This window comes from Typopeltis vanoorti, chromosome 4, assembly GCF_054136105.1.
Source record: "Typopeltis vanoorti isolate ZY-2024b chromosome 4, IOZ_Tvanoo_1.0, whole genome shotgun sequence".
Classification (NCBI taxonomy): Eukaryota; Metazoa; Arthropoda; class Arachnida; order Uropygi; family Thelyphonidae; genus Typopeltis; species Typopeltis vanoorti.
Genome location: NC_143552.1, coordinates 171,900,473 through 171,915,728, shown reverse-complemented (window position 1 = coordinate 171,915,728; position 15,256 = coordinate 171,900,473). Strand labels below are relative to the sequence as shown.

General features: G+C 37.0%; 1 pseudogene; it reads right to left on the bottom strand.

Moving 5' to 3' along the window:
• LOC150107848 (serine/threonine-protein kinase pim-1-like) overlaps positions 1-15,256 on the bottom strand; it is a 108,840-nt pseudogene that overhangs the window by 48,026 nt on the left and 45,558 nt on the right.

Sequence of the window (15,256 nt, the reverse complement as noted above, 5' to 3'; positions counted from 1 at the left end):
AGTTAACCACGTACGTAAAACATGCGCAGAAATGGTTACTTTCTCTGAGATGTGAGAAGCTCTGCTTGCGGGTAGGTCTTAGTCTGTCTCTGAGTGGGGCCACTGCTAAGCTGGACAGTCCTTCGGTTACTCATAGGGAGTGGTCTAGGAGAACACCTAATTTTTAGAGTGGTCTTTACTTAAACAGCATCTCAATAAAGGTCGAAACCGATCTGGGTAATGACCCTTTCCATAAGGCATAGCATTATACATACCCATAAGGATATGTGCTTTGCATTATGGGATACTAAGGCAAGTGATCAGAACTTACATCACCTTTACCACGAGTTGCGCCGTCCTTTAAAAACTTCAGGCGCAAACTTTGTTTGCTTACACTTGGATAAAGGATTATTATTCTGCAGAAATCTGGTCAGCTGGTTTTCATGTTGACAAGAATATGTTGGAATGAGTCCAGAGAAGATTCATAAAGGTTGTCAGTAGTCTTTGGAATGTGGAGTCCGAGGACAGATTGAGAGAATGCAAATTACAAAGCCTCATGAATAGGAAGAAGAGGGAAACGGGTATGATTGAGAGATATAAGCTAGTCAGGGGTTGTTACAGGTTGATTTGGAAGAGATTTTTCATCGAATGAGAGATGGGCAAGTAGAACAAGAGGCCATCACTGAAAACTGTATAAAGAGGGTGTGAGTGATAGGAGTAAGTAAAATGTTCTTTTCATGGATAGTGGTTGGTTAGTGGAATGATTCCTTAATTGTGTTGTGAATGTACACTTTGAATCATTTTAAGGCACAGTTGGATGATCATTATGTGTTATAGTGTGACCTTCCATGATGAGTGACTGCGTGGAGATTGGATGTTAATAATAATCCTTTGTCCAAGTATAAGCAAAGAAAGTCTGTGCATTAAGCATCTTTACAACTGAATGACTTGGGTCGGGATCCCACTTATGAAACCTCAAAGGTTCACAGTGGTCTTCCCTATAGTGCATAACATTATACACTTCCAAAAGATGGACTTTGCAATATGGGATACAAAGGCAATTGATGTGAAGTCAATAGCCTCTATATAGTAGGCCTGTGCAGCTCACTGGAAGTGACGCTTGCATCCCCTATGCTAAGCCACCAGAAGACAAGCTTTAGTTTAATTCTAGTAGCCAAATGGATAAACCTTTTAAGCTGAATACTAGCCGAAAGAAATACATACCTCGTAGGAGAGTGAATTAAACAATATTCAAAGTAACTACTTAAAATCGATTTAGAAAAGTTAGGCTAAAAGGAGATCTGCCTCTCCCTTTAGGAATATAAGGCGCTAGAGGATTTATTTTGCCGGCCTGGTTAGCATATCTGCTCTCTAGCCAAAAGGCTGCGGGTTCGAATCCGGCTATGAGCATGGATGTTTGTGATTGTCTGTGACACACAGAGAGAGAGAGAGAGAGAGAGAGAAAGAAACTATATTACATTTCAAACAGAATGCCAAAGAGAGAATGATTTGATCAACTATTATTCTACTGGCCTGACCACTAGTGTTGAAATAAAAATAAAATAACCACATCAAAACTACGCTCTGTAATATCAGAGAACAAATTCATATTCAGATAGTTTTATTACAGCAAAAGCGGTGCCCCAATTTAACACGAGGGTTGTTATATTAGAGTTAAGATCCTGTGTTACATATAATCTTTCATAATTAACTCTTAGACGTTAAAGTTATGTAGGTAGAATATGTGCCTTTCATATCGAATTGCTGTAGAGTAATTCCAATCTAAGCATGTGTACTACTGTTCTTTTTAATTCATTTCCTATTGTACTGAACATGTCATATACAGCATATGACGAAATATTTACAGAATAAAAAGATTATTTACTCTGGCATACTTTTTACTTTATAGTTATCAACTCCTGATAACCACTGATTGGCAGAGTGGTTATCGTGTCCGCTCTCCAGCCAAAGGACTGTGGGCTCGAATCCAGCTGTGGACATGAATGTTTGTGATTGTCTGTGAAAATACTGGTGGCAGGCAGTAGATGGTGTTGGTGTAGATGACAGTTTGCTGCAGCTGGATTTGAGTAGTGAAGATGAAGAGTTGTAGAGTTGGTGTCCTCCCTCGATGAGTCTTTGGATATCGTGGAGGTGTCACGTAATAATAATGATAAAATTCTTGGGTTTTTAGACCATTATTGTTAAGAAGGGTGGTTAAGAATTACACAGATCTTAAATTTACATTCATACTACGTTTTGGTGTGATGTAAACAACAGGTGCCTTTCTAGTCATTTCTATGTAGGGTATTCAGGGAATTATCAGAAAAGTCGGATTTACCATAGTTATTAAATTTAATAACTATAGTAATTGCCATGTCATGGTAATGACATGGCAGGGCATGAGGGCTATTATTAAAGTTACCATCCCAGGGCAATTACCCAAGTTATTAAATTTAATAACTATCGAATTGCTGTAGAATAATTCCAATCTAAGCATGTTCACTACTGTTCTTTTTAATTCATTTCCTATTGTACTGAAGATGTCGTATATAGCATACGACGAAATATTTACAGAATAAAAAGATTATTTACTCTGGCATACTTTTTACTTATCAACTCCTGTGCAGTCCAGTATTACAATAGTATATAAGTATGTCCCTTCAAGGCATTTCCTATATCATTAGCATACAAGTTTTATAGCTAACATGTGTTTAGGCAAAGGTGCTGGTTTACATTTATAGAAATTTAATGGAATGAACACAGCATAAAGAGAAAGAATTGAACAGTAAATTTAATCATTTCAATATTCCATCTCTGTCACATATCCTCAGGAATATATTTAAAATTGCAATTGCACACATAAAAATATACAAAACAATAATTATGGAATGAGGCAGAGGGTTACAAGTGGGGTCCCACGGGGCTCAGTACTGGGACCTGTATTGTTTAACATTTATATCAATGACATTTTCAGTGAATTGCAGAGGGATATTCAGTTGTTTGCGAATGATGCAAAGCTGGGAAGGGTTATTAGTAATATTGCAGATGTTGTAGTCCTGCAAGAGGATTTGAATAAGCTAGACAGATGGGCAAATGAATGGGAATTTCAGTTTAATGCAGGAAAATGTAAGGTCTTCAGGTTTGGGACACACCGTTGGGATGCTGCATACTCTATTCGAGGAGCTATATTGGAGAAAGTAGGGGAGACAAGAGATCTGCAGTTGATGATTGATAGAAACCTGAAATTCAAGGGAAATAAAGGTGGTGAAGGTAACACAGAAGATTGCTGCAATAATGAGAAGGACACTGACCAGCAGAGATAAAAGAGTTATCATTCAGTTGTATAAGACTCTGATCAGGCCACACTTAGACTATTGTTCACAGGTTTGATCCCCAGGATTTGAAGGGGAATAAATTAACTGCAGAAAGTGTACAAAGGTAGATAACAAAGATTGTTTCAGGACTGTACAATGTTAGTTATAAGGATCGGCTGAGGGAATGTGGACTGCAGAGTTAGGTGGATAGAAGAAATAGAGGTGATATGATTGAAACTTTTAAACTGTTGCCAGGTGGTTACAGGGTTGACACTGGGGGGTTCTTTGGCTTGGTTGAACAGTGGGAACGAGTGATGAAAAGGGGCCATCCCTGGAAGTTATGAAAGGAAACTATGAGCAGGAGGATGAGGAGTGGTTTCTTTCGGTCAATGAGTTTAAGGAGTGTATGATAGACTTTGTGTTTCCTAGGAAGGAATCCCGCGATGAGTCTTTTGACTCCATGGAGGCCTAAATAGTAATAATAACGAAAGGCACCTTCTTTCAGTGCTACTGGCTAGCCTTAGTTGTTGATCAGAAGTTCTGAATTAGTTTCCGAAACCTTGGGAAAGTTTTACAACCATATGTATTAAGATTAGGCTGAGTTTTTAAATCTTCTGATGATTCCAAAATGAGTCATTGAATTTTGTATTTGATGTGATGATAAGTTTTATTCCATCTAATTCTGAGCAAGGCTATCAGTAACTGACTGGCCACAGTTATTGAATCAAATGCATTTTTGTGTGTGCGCATAGTCATTTAGGCAGATGTTAGCAGTATCCCAGTTCGACCATAGTACGATATTGTGGAGAAAGGGATGAGAACGTTTATGTATCTATCCTGTGTGAAGGACGAAAATACTTATCAATTGATTCATATACCTTAGCTACACACAAATATATAATACCCTGAACTGGACAACTACATAACCACTTTAAAAAAGTGCTATGAAAATGGAACAGCATACATAAATACATCTTCACACAGAAAAACAGTACTGATTATCTGTGACATGGTTGCAAGTGTGCTCTGGCACAAAGTACTAATACTCCATAAGACTTTCTCTATCACCCACTCTAAAGGGAACCGCGTTTCCTTTGGAACAAAACTAAATGGTCACCTTATTCTGCAAGCCACTCATGTAATGGAGATCAAGGTGCATGATCTCCCATGAAAACACAATCACATCTTTCAGGATCATGTTTCTCCTAAAGACACTTCGGTCCAATCATTCTTATGTAAAAACCTCAAATCCCATTATGAAATCATCCATCAGAGGATTTGCAGTGTCCACAATCTTCCAGTTCTGTAAAATCACTTCTTTTTTTTACATAGATGCTCTATAGCATTGGAAAAATACACACATGTGCATTATCAACAGAATAATCTCTGAAGATACCTGTGGCATAATTATAAACAACAAATATTCTTATCCATTCATCCCCCACCCTCTCTTTGGTTTCGTTATATCAATGATGTTTTGGCCACATTCTGAAAATGAACTGACCGCTTTTCTACAATGGATGAATATCCTTCACCCACGCATTCAATTTACCATGGACTTACCCATTCTTGGATTTTCTTCTTACTCCCACATCTGCTGTACTTTGCCAACCAGTGTTTATCAAAATCCAACCAGTACTGGCAGATGCATTCATCAAAAGCTACTCATCACACCACTGAAAAAATTTGTGTTATCAAATTTTGATAACAATAGAGCACATAATGTGTTGTAAAATTCGATACAACATCATAATTCTTACAATGTTTAAGTGCATCGATTTTACAGGAGTCACATCCGAAATTCAAAGAATTGTAAAATTGTGTATAAGAGATGTGAACAATAATATCAGCTCATATAAAATTAGCCCAGAAAACTTTACATGATTTTGTAGATAAAGATATATGAGTGTGTATTTCAAAAGAGAATCCCTCAGAAATTAGAAGTATGTTAGAATTACCTACATAACTAATACAAAATGCCCATCTGTAGAGACCCAGAGGAATTACACATGCAAAAATAAAGTAAACAGCTATCTAAAAATAGAGGTTTAGGGGAAATTACCTTAGAGTTCCGAAGTATATTTGATATTTCACTAGGTATAGGGTAGAATGGAAACCCATTGTGACCAAAGCAGTCCGACACCGCCGTCAAGATCGATAGCAGAGGGGGGAGGCACATCAGAAGTTGTTAGCTATGCTGAAAAAAATGGGATTTAACTACATTTCAGGGAGATAGAGGTAGGAACTTTCTAGAAGGAAATGATGGGTTAGCACATGATAGGTATGGGAATCTCAGACCTTAGTTCAAAGTTTGTGCAGAAATATTTAGGATCTAAGAAACTTCGCGCAAGTTTCAGAGAGGTCAGGAATAAAAAGGTCAGGAATGGACTAAGGTAAATTCGACTTAGAGAGATGTGTCGCCAGGAGAAAAGACGGGGAGTCGATCCATGGACTACGTACGATCCCGGATGAAGTCATGGAGAGTGGCCCAGGACAAAGATGACCCTCTGTCCGAGTGCCTACTACGCCTAAAGATCGCGCTCCAGCCCTCTGAGTAATTCCAGAGGAGAACACGGTGTCCATGATGCGTCTGTAGCGATAGAGCAAGCCGTAACAATAGAAGGCGATCCAGAATAAGCCCGAAGAGAAGATACGATGAAAGTGCAATTGTGCCTATGAAAGAATTTATGGGAGTTGAATTTTTTTGTCGAAAACTTTCTCTTAATGAATGATGTGAAGGACTGTTTCGGATAGATGAATTCATAGGATTGAAAGATGTAATAGATTGAAAACTAATTCGTATGAAAAAAAATCTGCTTTTAGAATAATTGAAAAGATGTTAATGAAAGTTTAAGCTTACGTTGTACTACATTGAAATGGTCTAAAAGAGCTGATAAGAAAATTATAGAATTTAGAATTATAATGGAGTGAAAGGTTGATTGCTAAGTGAATGTAACATTTTTTTGTGAAGGTTAGAATTGGAGATTTTTCATTAGTCAAAGCATGATAATTCCTAAATTGTAAATGGGCTGATAATTATTTAATTTATACAGAAACAATTTGCTTATAACATGCTTGAGAGTTGTTCTATGTGATGTTTTAATCTTGATGTTTAACCTTGAGAGAAAATGATAGTTATTTGATATACAGAATTAATTGTTTGATGATTTACATCTTTGATGTCTATACTTGCCTAAGAGTTGTTCTACATGATGTTTTAATGTTGATGCTTAACGTTGAGAGGTAATGATAGTAACATCATTTAATTGTATACATTGTATTATGGTCAAAGTGTGAATAAATGTTTGTTTTATTTATAAGAAGTGGCATCTGATCTTTTTAGCAACTGCACTGTTCCCAAATAAAACCAATCCTGTAAGCGGGAAAGAAATTAAACCTTGGTGCGAATTTTAAGTTAGGAGTTAGCCACGACTGTAATTAACTGATTAGAGGTTCTTCACTGGAGGTATAATTAAATTAATTTCTTATGCCAATTAGAGATTTTTAGTGGCGCAATCTGGAATAATCAAATAAATTTCTAGAAATCTCAAGTATAAGTTTAATATACTGAAAGTAGAGAAAAGGAATTAAGATTAACTGACTATATAGAAAGGTAACGGATAAGGATAAAGTATAATAAAGTTAACGAATGAAAATATAGAAGACAAGTCCAAATAAATCGATAGAAAGATTTAAGATGGAAATATTACAAGTAACAGTAACAGAACATAAGTAAATATAAAATAAAAGAGAGAAACCTCAAAGAATATTATAGTATGCTCCTCTCCTTCAAGCCTACAACAAAAACTTTATCAAAAACATTAATGGAATTAAATGGTTACAGCGCTCATTAAATCCAGCAGATAATTGACTCCTATGTTCCAACGCATAAAGAATGCATGTGCTAAAGAAAACCCACTATCGATATGCTGAAAGAAAAAGAAACTATGAATATGAAAGGACAACTCTTCCAAATCCAGATGCCTTGAGGGTTACAGATTCAGAAGACATTGTTCAGTTAATGAGTGCCTACTTAGTTAAAAGCTATCAATCTGGTGAACACAACATTGAGCTCACTGTTACCTCTTCACTACAAATGCAGGTGTGTGTGAAGCCAAGATATTACAGCTGTTGCACAAATTGAATAAGAATTCTGCAACAGGGACTGATGGAATATCTGCACATGTGGTAAAAGTGTTCAGCTGAACTGGCGATTCCTTTCACCAGGTTGTTTAATGAGTCTCAGAACAGGAAAGATTCTGCAGGAATGGAAGGAATATATGGTAATTCCATCGCACAAGGCTGGTGCAAAGACTGATGTACCCAACTATCGACTAATTAGTATTTTGGAAAAATTAGTTAGGGCTCGCATTCAGAAATGGATCGACAGTGAATCTCTCCTTTGCAATGAACAACATGGATTTACTAAAGGAAGGTCATGTTTCAGCAATTTGTTCACAATCTATAACAACCTTACCATTAAACTAGACAAGAGGAATTGATACACCATGACATTTACTAAGGTTTTTGACAGAATATAGCATAGTAGTCTGTTGCATAAATTGGAGAAAATGCATTTGGGTTATACAATATTACCATGGATAATAGGATGGCTCACTGACATCAAAGTGGTATACAGGTTATCTGATTCTGCAAGGTTTAAGATAACAAGTGATGTACCACAAGGATCAGTGCTTGGTCCACTGTTATTCAATCTGTACATTAATGATGTTGGGAAGGATTTGATAAGCAACATACAGCTATTTGCTGATAATGAGAAGATGGGTAGGGTAATGAGGATTGCTGTTGATATGCAGTACTTGAAGAATGAATTGAATAGGCTGAAATTATGGGCATGGGAAAATGGGTATCAGAATGAAACACCCTTATAAAGTGATCACTAAATATCCCAACAATATCATCTGCATAGTTACTATTTTACCATTTTCATCCATTAACATCATCTTACCATGTTCATTCATTCTTCTACTTGCCACATATCTAAGAAACTCTCTAGGGTTTTTTATTTTTTTATTTTTTTTTGCCAATTTCTGGTAATACTGCACTTTAGTTTTCCTTACTGAGTCACTCTCCTGGCTTGTTCTTTATATCCTTCATGTGACTGATTATTACCATTATTCATCTTGTACTTCCTCCAAAGTACTTTCTTTTTTAGATTTCCTGCTTAAACTTCACATTCATCCATTTTACACCTACCTCATTCAGCCTTTGGCATTCAGAATGCTGGTGTGTATTTCTTTCTCAAATTCCCATGCAGCATTTATATTCTTACTGCTGAACTCCCCGTTCCATATTATAGCTTCAAGCTATCCCCCCCCTAAACTTGTTATAATCACTGGCCTTATATTTCCACATATATCCTTTTCTCACAAAAGTCTGAATATAAGTAGCCACAACACAGGCGATTACTTCATGATCATTTTCACCAATTGGAGGAAAGTGTAAACCAGTCTCAAAATTACATCCTCTGTTGAAATGTTCATATCTTGAACTCTCAATCAACATGTGCCCTCCTTTAGATGCTGCCTGAGATAGTCATCTCTCAAGAACTTGAGAAATTCATTTTCCTTATTCCCAAATGATATTTCCTTATTCCCCATTTCTTCATTCCAATTTATATAGCCATAATTAAAATTCAAGATTGAATAAAGTCGATCACTGAAACCATTTCATCCCTCTTATTTCCGATACTTCTGGCATTTGTAAATGAACGCAGCAGTTCATTTTTAGGTCTATAACCAGTCCTATGCAAGCCACAGGTTGATTGCGATATCCCTACCACAACTTCTACTGCCCAATCACCTTTATCACCACACATATCCACTCCATCTCAACTTCCCCACTTACATCGCAATATACTCCATCTCCATACACACATTAACTGCTGCTTTCAACATCTAATCTCTACCATGTCTCCCTGTCCACCCCAGCTCCCTCCATTTCCCTGTTCATCTTGCATTTCCATTTTCCCTTCTCTCTCACACTACCATATTTCCACTTCCAAGGAATTCCTGTCTCTGCAATATCATTCTCCTGAGCATTAATTTCATCTCTTACTTTTTTTTGCATGCAACACACACCACTTCCATTATCAACACTTTCAACAATAGACTCACTACAAAGCCATTGAAATGCAACATGCTTTTATTATTCCATTCTTCTCTCAAACACATGCCACAAACTGTACTCCCTTCTCCTCACAGAGCTCCGCTAACATATCATTCATGATTCCAGCTCTGTCTCAACTCGTCATTGTCATACCTCAGCAACACACTGATATCCTTTCCCACTACACTCTTTTCTTTCACTCTTCTCAATAACCTCCTGATACTCGCCCTTACATACTCCTTATATCCAGCTATCACTCAAGTCCAAACCACGTGATCGCTTCCTCCACAAGGAGGCAGTGTAGCTACATTGGTTCTACTTAGTTCTCATTATTTTTTGAGCAAATTACAACACATACTGAATATTAAATGCAATAACTTTAATAATTATGATATTTCAGTAATATCAAATTTCCATCCTCAATGATCATAGAAGTGATATGTGCATGCCGGCACTAAAACTGGGTAAATTAGGCTGAAGAAATTCATAGTAAAGAACTTATGAAGACAAAAAAAAAACACTGAGTCGCTATTGTTGTGACGTGAAGTAGCAGTTTAATTGAATGGTTGCAAAAAGTGTTTCCCCCCCCACACACACTTTATATGCTTAGATTTGTGTGACAGTACGTTTGTGTAACGGACAAATTGGACATAATCATTGTACCGTGGCACTGTATTTCTAAAAATGTTCGCTTTGATTAACATGGAGGTGCGATTAACATTACAAAAGTGATGGAATGACAGTATGGAAGTAGCAAAGAAGGTGTCAACTCAGAGATAAAGTTTTTCCCTGAAATTTTAGGTAGATAAGATGCAACAATTGTTTTATGTATGCATCCAAAAAGTTAAAGATTTATGGAGTGTTAAATCAAGCAAAAAGGAATGTATTATATACGTGAAAAGTGTAATAAAAGGCGAGGATGTTCTGAAAATGAGAACGGCGTTATCAAGAATTCCAATAATCAGAAAATGGATGCAAGAGTAATACTAGAAATGACATCGAAGAGGTTAGGCAAGAGATAATGACAATTAAGAGTCAGTCAGGTTAAATGTAGGGAGGAAATTGAACGTTTAACAAAGAGCATAACTGATGTAAATGACAACGAAGTTGTGAATTATTATTATTCAGGTCTTCATGGAGTCAAAAGACTCATTACGGGAGGTCCTTACTAGGAAACAAAGTCCATCAAGACTGTCGTGGGAGGTCCCTCTTAGGAAACAGAAAGTCTATCATACCACTCCTTAAACTCATTGACCGTTCTCGCTCTCACTGCTATCAGGAAATGCATTCCATGGTTCTACCATCCTCCATGCAAAGAAACCACTCCTCACCATCTTGCACACAGTTTCCTTTTGTAACTTCCAGGGATGACTCCTTGTCATCACTCCTTCACGATGTTGAACCAAGCGAAAGAACTCCCCAGTGTCAACCCTGTAACCACCTCTCAACAGTTTCAAGGTCTCAATCATATCACCTCTCATTCTTCTATCCACCAAACTCTGCAGTCCACATTCCCTCAGCCGATTCTCATGACTAACCTCATAGTGTCCTGAAACCATCTTTGTTATCTGCCTTTGTACACTTTCTGCAGTTAATTTATTCCCCCTTCAAATCCTGGGGACCAAATCTGTGAGCAACAGTCTAAGTGTGGCTTGATCAGAGTCTTATACAACTGAATGATAACACTTTTATCACTGCTGATCAGTGTCCTTCTCATTATTGCAGCAATCTTCTGTGTTACCTTCACCACCTTTATGTCCCTTGAATTTCAGGTTTCTATCAATCATCAACTGCAGATCTCTTGTCTCCCCTACTTCCTCCAGTATAGCTCCTCGAATAGAGTATGCAGAATCCCAACGGTGTGTCCCAAACCTGAAGACCTTACATTTTCCTGCATTAAACTGAAATTCCCATTCATTTGCCCATCTGTCTAGCTTATTGAAATCCTCTTGCAGGGCTACCACATCTGCACTATTACTAATAACTTTTCCCAGCTTTGCATCTTCCACAAACAACTGAATATCCCCTTGCAATCCACTGACAATGTCATTGATATAAACAGTATAGGTCGCAGTACTGAGTCATGTGGACCCCACTTGTAACCCTCTACCTCCTTGAAACTACCCCATCATACACAACTCACTTATACAACTCTCTAGCTTCTCAATCTCAAGAAGATTGAGTCACATATAAAGCAACCCTATTATTAAAGATGTGGCAAAAAATAAAGTGTACAAATACGTTTTACATATGGTACAATAAAGCAAATATCAGATGCTTTGCATCTGATATTTGATGAAAGAACAGACATCAAAATTAGTGGTCATGGTGGGCACAAACAGCTTGAATAGAGAGACAAAGAATGTGGAAAGGGATTTAAAGAAGTTGTTGCACGAAGTGAAGGATAATAGTGTCATTTATAAAATGGTTAATTTACTAACTACTTTACCCATTAATCTCCATGGTGAGGCAATAGGGGGGAGAGGGTAGATATGAGTCGAATATGTTTATTTTTTTTTTAATTTTATAGGTGGTTTAAAACTGGCATTAAGTTTATAATGACGTAGAATTCTATTTTTTCTGATAAACCTTTAATGTATTGGGATAGCTATAGTTTTGCTGTAATCAATATTGCATGCATTTTTGATGAAGAATTTTATTGAGAGTAGTTTTTTCTATAGCAATTACTTATGTGTTGTTATTTATTTGTACAAATACCTGGCGTTTATTGTATCTATTGCACCTGTAACTTACCTTATATTAGAGAAATGGGGTGTACAATCCCTATCCATAAAAAAGAACACAAACAACACACTGAATTTAACAATTTTGGTAAAACAGACCTTTCAGATCACACAATTAATACCCTACACCAAATTGATTAGAAAAGTACCTGTACTTTTCATCGTACAAAAACTTGGCATGAAGAAAAATTTAAACAAACTTGTGAAATTATGATTAACTTAACAAGAATGGTGGCATAAAAATCCCAAGAATTTGGATAGCACACATTCAGCCCACGTAGTTCTTCAAGCTTTCCCAGTAAACTCTGACTTTATCATTAATAAGCAATTATTTCAGCTTTTATTGGTCACAATCCGTACTATTTGGTTTAATTTATCAATTTCCTAATATATATCTGGTTATTGCAACAGCACAACATGATTAAGTTTACATTATTATTAATTCCTATCCACAGTTTTTCTCCAAATTAGTCTATTACTTGAAAGCACTCCTATATTGCCATATCTAACATTTCGTTCTTCCTAAGGCAGCTCTAACTGAATCAATCCACCTAGACCTCTGGGTCTCTTTCTTGCCATCCTGGCAACAAACACCTGTTTTGCTAACCTTACCTCATCCATTCTATTTAAGTGGCCATACCACCTTAGATTAGCTCTGCTGATACATTCTTGAATGCTAATAATGTCAAGTTCCTTTCTAACAGCTACATTTTTAATTCTTTTTAATGATTCTGCCACTGATGCCATTGGTTCACTCTCCTAATTTTCCTAAGAACCCTCATATCTGTGGACTCTAGTCTGTGATCAAGTTCTTTATTTCTAACCCAACTCTCAGACCATAAGAGAAGTGGTAATAACCAATTCCATGAGGATTACAAAACTCAGGCAAGGAGTGTGACTTGCTTGGTAAGGTTGCAAAAGTGAAGTATGAGCAGCAGTTAGCTAATGAAGTCTGAAAGAATCCTAGGAAGTTCTTTCAATATGTAGCCATCAAAAAAAAACGATTATGGAAAGATGACACTCACTGGAGAAAATGGTATAAGGACAACTGCTGTGTAAGACATAGTGGAGATACTCAATGAGCAGTTGATAAAGGTCTCATTCTTGTGAATGTGAAATCATGGAGAGATTGAGATCAGTTGATGATGGGGAGACGAAACTGATTATAAGTGAACAAGAGGCATATGGGGAATTGATCAAACTTGATGTTAATAAGGCTGTGGGATTTCATAATATAGCACCATATATTTTGAAGGAATATGCCAGGGAGGTGATATCTCTTAATATATTTTTTTAATATGTCTTGTACCGGGTCGAGTTCCAAAGGAGTGGAAGGGGGAAAAGGTTGTTCTACTTCATAAGGGAGGTGATAGAATTCAGGCATCAAGTTATAGGCCTATTTGTGTGTCAGGTATTGTTAAGTTGTTAGAGAAGCTGGTGAGAACTAGGATACAGAAATGGGTTGATAACAATGGTATTATCTTTGATGCACAGCATGTATTTGCTAAAGGGAGGTCATGTTTTATTAATCTACTTATTACAATAAAGGTGAAAGCTTCCTTGGACAGAGAAGAGGGATAAACATTAGTATGCTTTGATTTTGCAAAGACTTTTGATAGATTACCGCATGATAAATTGATAGTCAAACTAGACCGGATGGGGTTGGATATAAAATTAGTGCATTGGATTGGAGACTGGCTATCTGATAGGTATGAACAAGTTGTGTATGGGGGCGCGATATCCAGGAAAAGGAAAGTCAGTAGTGGTGTACCTCAGGGGTCTGTTTTAGGGCCATTATTGTTTAACGTGTATATTAATGATATTTGTGAATATTTGGATAGAGATATTCAGTTGTTTGCAGATGATGCAAAGTTGGGTCGAACGATGAAGAGTAGAGAAGATGTTGTGGCATTAAAAGAAAACTGGAATAAATTGAGTTATTAGGCAAAGGAATGGAGATGAGAGTTCAGTGTTTCAAAATGCAAGGTTTTAAAATTTAGGAAACAAAGATGGGATGCAGAATTTATGCTAGGTGAGTACATATTGTCAGAGGTAAAGTAAATAAGAGATCTTGGGATGATAGTGGATAAGGATCTGAAATTTAGGGAACACATTGCGAAAATTGTGAAGATAACACAAAGACTTCTGGGAATGATGAAGAGAACACTGACTTGTAGAAATAGGGAGATTCCTGTTCCATTGTATGAGGCTTTACTTAGGCCAACATGGACTATTGTGCCCAGATTTCGTCATCTGGTTTTTAAGAAGGACGAAGAGATGTTGGAAAGGGTACAGAAGTAACTGACTAAGGTAGTTTTTAACCTCTGGAATGTCGAATATGGGGAAAGATTGAGAAGATGCAAAGTGCAGAGTCTGGTGCACTGGAGGAAGAGGGGCGATATGATAGAAACCTGCAAGTTAGTAAGGGGTTGTTATAGGATCAATGTTGGAGAGGTTCTACAGAAAAGAGTGGGAGATCAGGGGAGAACCAGAGGTCATCTCTGGAAACTCTATAAAGAGGATGCGAGTAGGAGAGTGAGAAGCAGGGTTTTTTCATGCAAAGTTGTGAATGATTGGAATGCCTTGCCTGAGAGTGTGGTGTCTGCAGCAATGGGTGTTTAAAGCATGGTATGATGAGCTGTGTGTATGATAAAAGGACCTCCGAGAGGAGTCTGACTCCATGGGGTTTTGGGTGGTAATAATAATACTAATAAAAAGTTCAACACAAATTGAATTCTGGAATTGGCAGATAAGAATATAATACTCTATGTGAGGCAGAATGGCTTTATGAAGGATTAAGTCATGCCTTAATAATCTACCAACGTTTTATAATATTAACATTTTACTTGGATAAAGGGAATTGCTACACGATGATAGTGCTGGATCTTGGAAAGACATGCGAGAGGTTACCACATGGAGTGTACATTGGATTACATAAGCTACAATAAACGCTGTTGGAGAGAAATGGTGATATGAATAAAAGAGTAGCTGATGGACAGATTCCACAAAGTAGTATATGGAGGAACAGAATCCAGGTGACAAGTGACATACTGCAAGGCATACTGCTATTTAATTCATACGTAAATGATA